The sequence below is a fragment of the Eurosta solidaginis genome, chromosome 3 (genome assembly GCF_040869045.1).
Source record: "Eurosta solidaginis isolate ZX-2024a chromosome 3, ASM4086904v1, whole genome shotgun sequence".
Classification (NCBI taxonomy): domain Eukaryota; kingdom Metazoa; phylum Arthropoda; class Insecta; order Diptera; family Tephritidae; genus Eurosta; species Eurosta solidaginis.
In genome coordinates, this window is record NC_090321.1 from 41,263,851 (window position 1) to 41,277,716 (window position 13,866).

The 13,866-nt window shown below is 39.2% G+C and overlaps 1 protein-coding gene across 1 annotated transcript in view; it reads left to right on the top strand.

Moving 5' to 3' along the window:
* The first annotated feature begins 11,906 nt into the window (after nt 1–11,906).
* The window catches only part of LOC137243612 (ecdysone receptor-like), a 641,164-nt gene continuing 639,204 nt past the window's right edge, over nt 11,907–13,866 (top strand). Inside the window, exon 1 of the mRNA XM_067771492.1 lies at nt 11,907–12,267. The gene's annotated coding sequence lies outside the window, so the exon portion shown is untranslated. The remainder of the gene's footprint in view (nt 12,268–13,866) is intronic.

A 13,866-nucleotide genomic window follows, 5' to 3' on the forward strand; every position in this document is an offset into this window, starting at 1 on the left:
CAATTCAGCACTAAGCAGTCAGAACATGTCTACCACTATTGCTGTTCGCATTGAAAAGGGTAACCTGGAGTTGATCTCTGAGAAAATCGCTGAAGGTGTGCGATCTTGAATATCCAGTGGAAGTGGTCCTACCAAAGTCCACACCAATTGTTTTTGGTCCAGCCTAATATGCATCTATATATGCCGTCATATACACTGGTACATAAAGCACCTATTTATTGCATTTGCACATAACTCGTCTAGTAAAATATCTTGTCGTCGTCTACTCTGTTAGTTTTTAAATGTTTGCTATCTCGCCTTTTACTAGCTGCAGGCTCTTCTACTCTTCCGCCTCAGCTCGCGCGCTAACTCCACCTCTCTCAGCTTCCGTAACTTTGCGCGTCTGCTTGTTGTTCATTTGGTTATAGCTAAAATCTGGTTTGTTGTTCCATACACTCCGTATTCATTTTGTTATTTAGTGCCCCATCGCTGCACTTCGTTTATGCGCTAACCTTCCTCTATCTCATGCCCCCTGCCGCTGGCCGCATTTCTGCGTGTGCTTGCCACATTCGTAATATTTCCTCTCGCTTTTAGTTACTCGTCGTACATTCATATTTCGTGCCACATTAACCAGACAAGCGCAAATGGGTTAAGGTTGCATCCGACCGGCCTAGCTGTCTTGACTGACTTACTTGGTCGTTTGGTTAGCTAGCTGTTTTGGTTAGCTAGGTGGATAGCGAACGGACGGACGAGTTGTTTGCCGGGTTTTGATATGTACTTGCATAGTTTCGATCGCATAGGCCGCATTCGTTGTTAATGTTTGTTGCAATCGAATGCTTGCCCAGCTTGGCCGACTGCCTCACTGACTGCTAACTTTGCTAACACGAATATGCTCACATTTGCCATATTCTTTCTTTCTTTAGCCTGCAAATATTTCAGCAGACAATTGCTCTTCCCATTGCGCATCTCACTCGTCCCCTTTACCAACGGCATTTTTTCCATTTTAACAATGTTTGTTTATTCCAACTGGATCTATGAGCCAGACACTTGCATATTTACCATCACAAGAGTCCAAGTGTTTCAATGTTGCAACGTTGCCGTCTCTTATTTTCTAGGACCAGTGACCTGCTCACTTGTATCGAGGCTTCGCCAATGTTTTATTTTCGGTGTTGGATTTTCCTTCTTTTTGTGTATATCTTGCGCTGATTGCCATATTTATGGAACGTTTTTACTGTTACTCAATTGGTGGTAGTTGCTCCTTATGGGCGTTGGAGCATGTAGACATTCGGTTAAGACAATTTTTGGGTCATATTGTGGCAATAAATATTTTGTGCATGTCCCATTAGAGGTTTAGCTTCAACAATAAGCTATAAATTGCGCTGGACACCCCTCGAATCCCTGAATACCCCTCTCAATACGATGGGTTGGCCTTGTCACCGCCGCCTCTTCAATATTTCAGTGGCTACTCACCCAACACCCGGACTGAGGATGCATTTGGAAAGTCAAACTCTTACTCTTCTTTTAGACCCTGAAGAAAGTAGTTCTGTTGAACATTTGTGTTAAGTGTTCGACTTGGCTGAAGCGGTAGTGAAGTTAACCGCTTTAGTATCGCAGCAGAGCTCTTCAACTATTGCAATAGTAAACCAAAGCCAGTCAGCCTAGACGTTGCCGCTGGCAGTGAAGTTCTACATCATGACAGTAAGCGTCTTCGGAATATGATCACATTTCCCGATATGGAGATGGGTCTTTGCAATCCCATAGAACTGCTGCGATGTTGCCAAGAAAAGTCGCCGCTACATCGTCCTTGTTTTCCTGTTTTCAATGTTAAGCCTTGAATAATTTTGTTATGAGGACCGCTTGGTACGCGGAGACATTCACTGTCACACGATAGAGTTTTTGGAAGTTTTATACTTTCTCCATAAATGCTTAGTTAAGTTCTTCAGGTAGAGGGGTCTAAACGCAGACCACTCCCCAAGACCTGGGGGAAGCACTTTACTTAATAGGCACTTCACCGTTCAAACGGTTATGGCCGTCCAACAAGGTTACTTCTTCTTTGAGTTATCACACCAAGGGAATTTAAATCGTTCTCCACCTGGTCATTCCAGCAGAGTGCGGGTCGCCCTCTTTCTCTGCGTCCATAGGCGAGTTCCGATAAAAATACTTTCTTGGCAAGGACATCATCTTGCATGCGCATAATATGACCTAACCAGCGTAGCCGCTGCGCTTTAATTCGCTGGGCTATGTTGATGTATGCGTAAAGCTCATCTTCTTCTGTACTCGCCATCGTCAACGCGTAAATATCCATAAATCTTTCGAAGAACTTTTCTCTCGACCACTCCCAGATCCGCTTCATCCGATGTTGTCATGGTCCATGCTTCTGCACCATATACGGGAGGGGTACGATAAGTGACTTGTAGAGTATGATTTTCGTTTGCCGAGGGAGGTATTTACTTTTCAATTGCCTACCGAATCCAAAGTAGAATTTATTGGCAGGAGTGATTCTTCGCTAGATTTCAGAGCTAATGTTGTTTGTATTAATGCTGGTTCCCAAAGGGAAGTACTTTGCCCTTAAATAATCAACATGAGGGAGCTATCATGGGGCATTAACTGTAAAAAGAGCGAGGTAAGTTCAATGCTTAGCGAAATTCTGAAAGAGGGGTCTGAGCGCCAGATTACTCCCCAGGGACTGATGCATATATTTCGCCTTTACAACGTCAATATCGGGCAAATATCGTGGGTTGAAAATAGTAGAATTTTCGGAAGCGAATCTGAAATCCCATCAAACTAACACCTAATTCACTCAAATTGCAAAAACACTGTATCAAAAAAGTTTAACCTAAAATTCTGTTCATATTTTAGTTACATTTTTAAACAAACTTTCAGACTACGGCTGCAAGGTAGTGATAAGGTGCTGTACCTATACACGAACACCCAAGTCCTAGGCTTTTTGAATTTCATACATATTGCATAAATAGATCTCAAGTGGTATATATATATGTATGTAGGTATTTACATAACTTTATATAGAGTACTACTTACTAAGCACAGATTAGTAGCTTCAGCTTAAGTCGGCTACATCCTAAGATTTAATTTCAACAATTTTTCTTTTTTTTTAATTTCTTGTTTTCTCTCCTTTCTTTGTTATTTTGCATCTTTTCCTTATTTTTCTTACTATTCTTGTTCTTCATCACCAATTCCAACTTTTATTCTATATACCTAGTAGTATAAACTTTGATCATCTCTTTATTGCCACAAAATGTCTTCAACACAGCTGCTTACAGCAGCCATTAGTTGGCTGCGAAAATAAATATATACGTCTGATTGTTTGTTGTTGTTGCATGTCCTTTCATTTTCATTTTCATTGCGTCTTTGCTCTTGACATCACCTAACAACATACTTTTACATATAAAAATACACACATGCACAACGACGCATCACTGACCCTCCCAAATGCATCCCGTTTCCGCAAAATTGCAGTTTCAGCCAACTGAGCTCCCCTCAACACCACCTACCATAACATGCAACACTGCACACATAAACATACGTGGCGCGTTTCGCTGCATCCACCCTAAATATTATTTGAGCACAGTGCTTGATGCACTTTTTTTTTGTTTTTCTCTCAACTCTCAAATGCAGCCGCTCTCATTGCATTATCGATGTTTGATGTGTGCGCTCTTTATTTTCCTCTCATTCTCCATTTAATGCAATTGTATCCATTAGGAATTTCAGTGCTTGACTTTACAAGTACACATTGTTTATGGTCTAGGGGCGTAGAACGAGGGATGACGTGAGTCCGCTTACCCATCCTCCACTCAATATATGCATAGTAATTGAAACACAAAGTTTAAATCGATTTTAACTTAAAATATGTTCTTACGCACTTATTTAAGTTAATGATCTAAACGACTTTGGTCGTCCAACAAAGCGCGGCAGTCATATCTTTTCTGCGCCACCTGGAGCCAATTTGAAACACCGAAGAAACTCAAATCCCTGTTTCACGGAATCCGCAAATCTTTGTCAGCACTTTTATCTCGAACACTCCCAAAGACGACCTATATGCACCATATAAAAGAATGGGTGCGATAGATGACTTGTAGAGCTTGATTCAGTGCAAAGTAGCATTTGTTAGCAAATAGTATCCTTACTTTATATTTCAAAGCTGAATTTGTTGTTTGTCTTAATGCTGACTCCCAGACAAACGAAATACCTTATTTTTCCGAAATTGTCCGGCCATTAGTTGCGTTGTTGCCCAGACTCTTGTATTCATGGCAGTAGGTACTTTGTTCACCACCAAACATATTTTTATACTCAGTTGAGCAGAGCTCACTGAGTATATTAACTTTGATTGGATAACGGTTGGTTGTACAGGTATAAAGGAATCGAGATAGATATAGACTTCCATATATCAAAATCATCAGTATCGAAAAAAAAATTCGATTGAGCAATGCCCGTCCGTCCGTCCGTCTGTCCGTTAACACGATAACTTGAGTAAATTTTGAGGTATCTTGATGAAATTTGATATGTAGGTTCCTGGGCACTCATCTCAGATCGCTATTTAAAATGAACGATATCGGAAAATAACCACGCCCACTTTTTCGATATCGAAAATTTCGAAAAATCGAAAAAGTGCGATAATTCATTACCAAATACGGATTAAGCGATGAAACTTGGTAGGTGAGTTGAACTTATGACGCAGAATAGAAAACTAGTAAAATTTTGGACAATGGGCGTGGCACCGCCCACTTTTAAAAGAAGGTAATTTAGAAGTTTTGCAAGCTGTAATTTGGCAGTCGTTGAAGATATCATGATGAAATTTGGCAGGAACCTTACTCTTATTACTATATGTCTGCTTAATAAAAATTAGCAAAATCAAAGAACGACCACGCTCACTTTAAAAAAAAAAATATTTTTTAAATTAAAATTTCAAAAGAAGTATATAAGTAAATTATGTCAACATTCAACTCCAGTAATGATATGTTGCAACAAAATACAAAAATAAAAGAAAATTTCAAAATGGGCGTGGCTCCGCCCTTTTTCATTTAATTTGTCTAGGATACTTTTAATGCCATAAGTCGAACAAAAATTGACCAATCCTTGTGAAATTTGGTAGAGGCTTAGATTCTAGGACGATAACTGTTTTCTGTGAAAAAGGGCGAAATCGGTTGAAGCCACGCCCAGTTTTTATACACAGTCGACCGTCTGTCCTTCCGCTCGGCCGTTAACCCGATAACTTGAGCAAAAATCGGTATATCTTTACTAAACTCAGTTCACGTACTTATCTGAACTCACTTTGTATTGGAGTAAAAAATGGCCGAAATACGACTATGACCACGCCCACTTTTTCGATATCGAAAATTACGAAAAATGAAAAAATGCCATAATTATATACCAAATACAAAAAAGGGATGAAACATGGTAATTGTATTGGTCTATTGACCCAAATATAACTTTAGAAAAAAACTTGGTAAAATGGGTGTGACACCTGCCATATTAAGTAGAAGAAAATGAAAAAGTTTTGCAGGGCGAAATCAAAAGCCCTTGGAATCTTGGAAGGAATACTGTTCGTGTTATTACATATATAAATAAATTAGCGGTACCCGACAGATGATGTTCTGGATTACCCTGGTCCACATTTTGGTCAGTATCTCGAAAACGCCTTCACATATACAACTAAGGGCCACTCCCTTTTAAAACCCTCATTAATACCTTTAATTTGATACCCATATCGTACAAAAAAATTCTAGAGTCATCCCTGGCCCACCTTTGTGGCGATATCTCGAAAAGGCATCCACCTATAGAACTAAGGCCCACTCCCTTTAAAAATACTCATTAACACCTTTCATTTGATACCCATATCGTACAAACAAATTCTAGAGTCACCCCTGGTCCACCTTTATGGCGATATCTCGAAAAGGCGTCCACCTATAGAACTAAGGCCCACGCCCTTTTAAAATACTCATTAACACCTTTCATTTGATACCCATATTGTACAAACGCATTCTAGAGTCACCCCTGGTCCACGTTTATGGCGATATCCCAAAAAGGCGTCCACCCATACAACTAAGGCCCACTCCCTTTTAAAACACTTATTAACACCTTTTCGTTTGATATCCATATTGTACAAACACATTCTAGAGTCAACCCTGGCCCACTTTTATAACGATATTCCGAAAAGGCGTCCACCTATAGAACTAAGGCCCACTCCCTTTTAAAATACTCATTAACACCTTTCATTTGATACCCATATAGTACAAATAAATTCTAGAGTCACCCCTGGTCCACCTTTATGGCGATATCTCGAAAAGGGGTCCACATATAGAACTAAGGCCCACGCCCTCTTAAAATACTCATTAACACCTTTCATTTGATACTCATATCGTACAAACAAATTCTATAGTCACCCCTGGTCCATCTTTATGGCGATATCTCGAAAAGGCGTCCACCTATAGAACTTAGGCCCACTCCCTTTTAAAATTATCATTAACACATTTCATTTGATACCCATATCGTACAATCAAATTCTAGACTCAGGCCTGGTCCACCTTTATGGCGATATCCCTAAATGGCGTCCATCTATAGAACTATGGCCCACTTCCTCTTAAAATACTCTTTAATACCTTCCATTTGATACACATGTCTCAACTGAGTATGTAATGTTCGGTTACACCCGAACTTAGCCTTCCTTACTTGTTTCCACTCCTTTTTTAATAGTTTGGAGTACGCAGAACTTACGCCGCGGATGTTCAGGCCAATGATTGCAACGTCGTTAGCATAAGTCAGTGTGGCTTCAGACATGATAAGGCTACCATCGACAAGTGAGTGATCGCACTTATTGGATGTGGCGGGTACAGGATTTCCTTTCTTCTGAATTGGGCAAGAAGCTCGGGCTCAGCATCTTCCGTGGGCACTTCATAAGTGCCTCCCTTTATGAGGACAGAAAAGTTCTCCCTTCGCAAGCCAAGCTCTCTCTGAACATGTTAACCAGGTCAAATTTCGGTTCATAATGGGTTTGGTAGTTTGCGCGCGCTATTCCTCTTGGTTGGTAGCTCAATTTCTCCGCCCTCGCACCTTTCTTTTCCTACTGTGTTTCTTCCTCAAAATACGTAACGCTTATCCTTTTAATTCACGCTGGCATTGGGCTCTTCTTATTGTCTTCGATCTCAAAGTTGTTCTATGGGCAGCGTCATTTTTTAGGCTGCAAAGTGGTATTCTTCATCGTACCGAGTTGAGAGCCGAGTTGCCGAGTTACTTGCAGTGTGTTGCGATTGCAGCTTTACGGCGTCTAACTTTCCTTGTGTTTGTTGATGTCCTCTTTAAGGCGCATAGAGGCCGGCGCAGATTTTAGCTGCAACGAGATAGTGATCCATGCCGTTGCTGCGACCTCTAATCGTGCGCACATTTAAAACACTATGTATAGGCATGCCGTCCGTCTACCACAACATGCTCGATCATATTTCCAGTTTCCCCTTCGGAAGCAGCCATGTCTCTCGATATATTTTTAAACCTAACGCAGGATTTGACCAAATTTTGGGAGCTGTCGAGTTCAATCAGCATCATCTATTATGTGAGGTTTTATCTTCGAGGCTTAGCTTTCCTATTATGGGCCAAGTACACCGAAGTCGGCAAACAAAACTTTTGCCAAATGACTGTTGTAGCGATCGAATGTCTGTTCTAGGGACTAGTAGAATGTGCCCTTCTAACCATTATCGCTCTTCCACGTTAGCGCAATTGAATGGGCACTGATGAACAAGACGTTAAAGCGGGTTCGGGGGTTAGAATATACCCGGGTTAGGTATGCCTGTCGTAAGAAGTGACTAAAATACCAATAGATTGGTTGTATAGCGCAACCCTTTTATGGTATTGCCAGCGCAAAACATAGCTTATCCAACCCAATTGTCAACCTCACCTATTCGTGGGGAATCCTGTTTCATCAACAGCCGAGGCTGTGGTGACCCCAAACTCCTGATGGATCTAGGAAATTGGAGGGCGGGATGGCCTAGAAGGTCGCATGTGGTCATACGAAAACGTTCCCGAGATGGTCGGGCTTGGTACCGGAACGTACCGGTCTGCATCCGGAAAAGGGCCATCAACATCGATAACACTCCCCAAGGCCTTCGGGGAGTGACCTTATCGCTACAACAACAACAACAGCAACAACGTTAAAGAATCTTGCCTTTATACGCATTGCGGCGAGATATTAGTCCACATGAGTGAAGAGCAGTACTTGGAGACAAAGTCTCTCTCTCCCACTATGAATCTGACACCTATATTGCGCCTATCTGCATGATCAGTCCATGTCACAAGTTTTAATGTCTTATTGTCATCTTTTGTCCATCACATCTCTTGGATGGCGGTTTTTCAGATTTGGCTTTCAAGAGGACATCAATGAAGCAGTTCCCCGCCCGAGCATCCGCCCTCTTTGCAGTTGTATGGTCTTAATAATAAACAAATTCTTTCTTTATACGATGCTATTTGTTTATTTTCACGCATACCCACTTGTATACATACATAGGTGCATTTAATGCTCCCAACATTAGTAGAATCCTAGCTACGCCCATGGCCGCTTCTACCACATTCATTTATCAGTTTACAACGTGTGAGCACATTCTCATGTTTCCCCCATTTACATCACACAACCGCATGCTTAGTTGTTGCATTCGCATACTCAACTCTTCAACGCACACAACAAATTGCATTGCATCCCTACCACAGCAATAACAAAACATGTATTCTGCAAAAGTGCGCTATTATGTGCATACATATTTATGTAGGTTTGTATGTAAATACTTATGCATGTGGCACTCTGTGGTTAGGTCGTCTGTGATGCAAGAGCCGCCCCATTGCAAGTTCCCTAACCTGCGCCATGTGATTTTTGTTGAGCCGACTATTCAAGTGATACGAAAGGTAGAGAGAGTGCAATGTGAGAATGCAATTGTTTTTGCAAAAAAAAATAAAATAAAATAAATGAAGAAATGTAGGGTTTGCAGGCAGTGAAATCAAGAGCATAGAGCAAAAGTAAAAAAAACAGCGACAGAAGCTATTTTTCTGTTGATTGTTGGTGTCTGGTTGTGTGCAATAAATGTGCAATTTCAATTATGTGTCTACAAGTTCGCAGATATACCCGATTTTTCCATTACTCTTTGTTGTTGTGCTTCTGGTCCCTCGTTATTTACATGGCAGGCTGTGCATTGAATGATGTCTGCTTCCTCTTTACACAAATGTTCACATTTATTTATACAAAGTGCTTTTCATTCTTTTGTAGCAATACTTTTTTGCTCTATTTTCGTGTTATTTTTGCTTTTGTGGCTAACGATTTAATTTGGAATTAGTCACCAATTTGGCATAGAATTAAGCTGTGCATCTTTACAAATGCCTGAATGGCTGCTGATAACGCACTGTGATGCTACAGAAAAAAAAGTAGGTAATGCTATTTACAAAATTTTAAGTGAGAATAAAAATTCAGAAGTGGAATTTGTTTGAAAACATCTTTGAAGTCACAAAAAGCTTCGCCGGTTAGCGAGAGAACTTTATTTGTTACCTCAGCATGATCCCAAGAATCCATAAATTATGGGGAAATTAGAAAGGATTCGATACACAAATCTGTCGATGGAGGATGAAACCACACTCTCTGTGAATGCATCACACTGGTAAGGCAGAGATTCTTCTATCTGGGAGGGGTGGCTCTTCATCCCTTTGAGTAAAAAGCCTGAAGGAGTACTTAAATACACTAAAAGCCTTCATATACAGCAATAAGCTGAAAGGTTAGACGCGGTGTTCGCAGTGCGTAATACTAATAATATCCAAGATCGTACAGGCGATCTTAGATGATAACTACCCTATTACCGGTACTATATGTAGACGATGATGTCAGGTATTCTTTCTGAATAGTAAAGGTTTTTACAGTCGATCGCTGAAGCCGAAAACCTTATGGATATTGTCGACGCCAGAAGTGTTGCAAAAATTGTTCACTACTAATCAAAAGGCTATTTTTATTTATTTAAGTCGATGGTTTAGAAAATACGCTTTCGTGAAATTAAATCACTACTCTCAGCAAAATCAGATACAGACGCCGTTAACACTCTCTTTAGAGTCCTGATTTTTACAGCTTTAAAACTCTCTAAGGCAGGGCCATTCAAAACTGAAAGTGCATCTGTATTAGTGAGAGCGCAATCGTCGCGATGATCGTGCGGGTGAATTGATTTTTCATTTAGTCGCTTACTAGCAAGCAACGAGCTGACAATAAGCATGTGTATGGCGCATAATTTTTCATACATATTTTGATACCGATCTGCCGATACCCACCAATGATGTTGCTACGCCAAGTGCCAAGCGACGACTAACTCAATTAACGACGACAGAGCGAATCATATGCGTGTGAATTGAGAGGGCACAATTGTGCTATGAAATGAATGGCCCTGCTCTAAAGTACCGTCTCCTCAAAAAGAGCTTTATTTTGGGCTTTACTAATCACCACGTTTGTTAGAACGCAGGCAGCCTTCCACATCCTGAACTTACATAAGCGGGTGCCTATAATACCGGGACAGAGAATATTCTTTCTTCATTCGCATAACAATGCATAGAAAGGGTAGCAGCTTTAGTTGAACTATGTTGAGCTGTGTATAGATCTTAGATGATCATTAAATCTTCATCGTTACTCGTCGTCCTTAACGCATACATAGAGCTTCATAACCCTTTCAAAGACCACACATAAAAAGACCACAACAACTTCTTAAGAGCCGATCTTTACGTCTGTGCCGTAAGCATTGAAAACAGACTCCGTTTTATTTCAACATTCTTATGAAGGCATAGAACGTTTAAATAAAAAATTGCTTGTCCTTTACACCACTAAAGTTCAGGAACTTATGACCATGTTCCCAAAAATTGTAAATCAGAAGGATTATTCCTAAAATTCATGGCACCATCATCGAGGTGAACGCCATCTAAGCCCTGAAAAAAACGAACTTTATAGTACTCGATCTGTGGAAAGCTCTCATACAGTGAACCTTTAGGGCTTTAGATAATGAGATTTCTACTGAATTGCGTACTATAGAGTCACTATGCAAAAACCAGTAGCTTGAGAAACATAAAGCCCCACAAATAACAGAATGGATGGTCGCCTTAAGTAGATTCACGAAAAATAATTTAATATTTTTCCACTACACTAACAAAATGCGCGAATATGTACTTGCTACGTCATTGCAAATATGCAATATCAATAGCCTAAATTTATCTTTCAACAATGAATAACAAATCAATTACTGTGAAATGTGCAAATATAAATTCAAAAAAAGTTGTCTTCGATCCGTAGCATATATTTGTTAAGAGATAAATTAGGTTAAATTATTAAAAAATATGTTTATTTCTTACAATAAACCACATATATCCTTTTTTAATTTAAAATATATTTTAGTCATGCTCTTTTGTGTTCTGTTTTCGCACTTATCGCATCTTATTCACTTGCAATTTTTTCATCTCTTACAGCTTCAAAACCACCATCCAGTGAATAGGTTTTAAAATAAAACTTTAACATCATTGCATAACTACTAGCCTGCGGCACTCGAAGCGATGTAACAGCAGTTGCAACAGCAGGGAGATTCACTGAAGTTGACTACACTCTGTAGCTCCAAAAATTTTCCCAGTGAGCGCGAATGGGCCTATTTGCCGTTGTGCTTATGATTCTATGAGATATTATAATTCGCAAGGGAAATATGTGAGTGCGGGACTAAGTGCATAGTGAGAAACACATATAAAATTAAACGAAAAGTTTTTAAATTATTCAAATATGTACTATGTAGAAAATCTATCTATTTGAAGAGTGGTTTTAAAATGTGTTACATAGAAAATTGAAAAATTAAAGTTACACTTAAGTATTCCCATAAACTAATGCAGCTGCGATTGTTTCACAAGCTTTTAAAGCATATGATTAAGAGAAAAATTAAATAAAATTACGATAATTTAAAATAAAGCTAATCAAATACCAACGTGGGTAAGAGAAAAAAATGATAAAAATTTTCAATAAAATATCATAAAACAAAAAAAGTTATACTACATATTTGGATATCATACAAACAATAAGAGTAAAATAAAATACAAATAAAAGATACTTAATTCTTAAAATAGTGCAATAAAGATAATCTAGTGCAAAATTTTAATTAAACTAATTTAGAAAATAATTGGTGCTATAAAAATCAATTTGTGCAATCGAAAGCTCCTAAGATTGTATGAATAAACTAAACTTCCTGTCCTTACATATTGAATTGTGGAATGGTTCAGCAGATCACCAAAAAGGTAAGATAAATTTAACACTTATGTATACTAAGTTGAGCCCAAGTTCATTTTCCGGAAAGACAAGTTTCTCAAATAAGATGTTAGTAAAGAAGGTAAACGTGTACCAAATTTCGACGAAATCGCATTCTATATTATTTTGTTTAGAATAGGTCGGCCCTTTGATCTTTTACCGTAAAGATAATAATGAAAACAGACAAAATTTTGAATTTAAAGTATTCTCAAATTCACTCGAACACCCACACAAAATTTCATCAAAATCGGTCAAATCGTTTAGCGGAAGTTCAGTAACAAACACACATACAGAAGTAATATATATATATCAAGATGTACATATGTATATAAGTATACAAAAGTTGTCGATAGAAAATCAATAACAAAGGTTTAACTACTCGATAATAAATCGATATATTTTCTATAACAAATCGATACATTTTCGATAACGAATCGAATACTTCCAATACATACATATAGATATTTACCGCGATTATTCTACCCAAATTGCTGTATGGGGTAGTTGTATGGTGGTCCGCCCTGGGCCAGATATCAAACCTAAATCTGCTGGGGTAAATTGCTTGATCTAGTACGATCAGCATGAGTGGTGCTCTAAGAGCAACGCCAATCAAAGCAAAGATAAACGGTAGAGTTGAGGGAGTGAGCTATTCCAACTATTTTTCAGTCTACCTGATCATTGTAGAGTCTTTCAGGCAGAAGTAACAGCTATCATGATAGCCTCAGTTTGTTTAGGACAAAACACAATCGACAAGGCAGCTATTATTTTAAGCAACAGTCAAGCGGCAATCAAATCTATTGGCTCTTACTCATTCAGTTCTGAGCTAACACTAAACTGTCGCCGATATCTTCAGGAGATGACCCAACAGAACCCTGTGTATAAACTTGCTAGACCGGGCACGACCAAGCAAATTCTTCAAGACAAATAACCTTTGCCACATGCAAGCTAATTCTTAAAAAGTACATCTACCGTCAAGCCAACGATAAATGGCTACAAATAAGGAAACATTAAGTAATATGGAATTTCCACACTTGCAGGAGTACTAAACGGGCACTGCCTTATTGAAAGCAGAGTTTTTAAGCAATGCAAATACTCCGGAATGTAATCCATGCATTGCCATTCCTAGACTTTTGGATTGCAGCCTTTATTCCTTTTTTTGGAATAATAACACATTTTTTTTTTGAGTCATACTTTTTTGTTAGCCCTGAATAATTATTCCTTTATGCATTCCTCATGTCGAGAAAAGATGAGGAAACGGTCTGTTTCTCGGGGGGCACGTTACTGCAAGACTTGGAACGGTCCTCCCTTCCTCCAAGTCTCAAGAGATGGACCGCAAATTATCTGCCTGGTCGGCAAGCTTCGGTGCAATTCAGGAACGTAACATCTAAAGAAAACAAGGAATACCACAGGGTGGTGTTCTATCCCCAATTCTGCTTAACTTATATATATCGAAGCTCCATTCGCCACCAGAAGAAGCCACCACTGTATCCTACGCCGATGACTGCACGATTCCGGCCCACCCATCGATGAGCTATGTAATAAAATAAACAGCTATCTCCCTGATATCTCCAAATGTTTTGCCTCGTGAA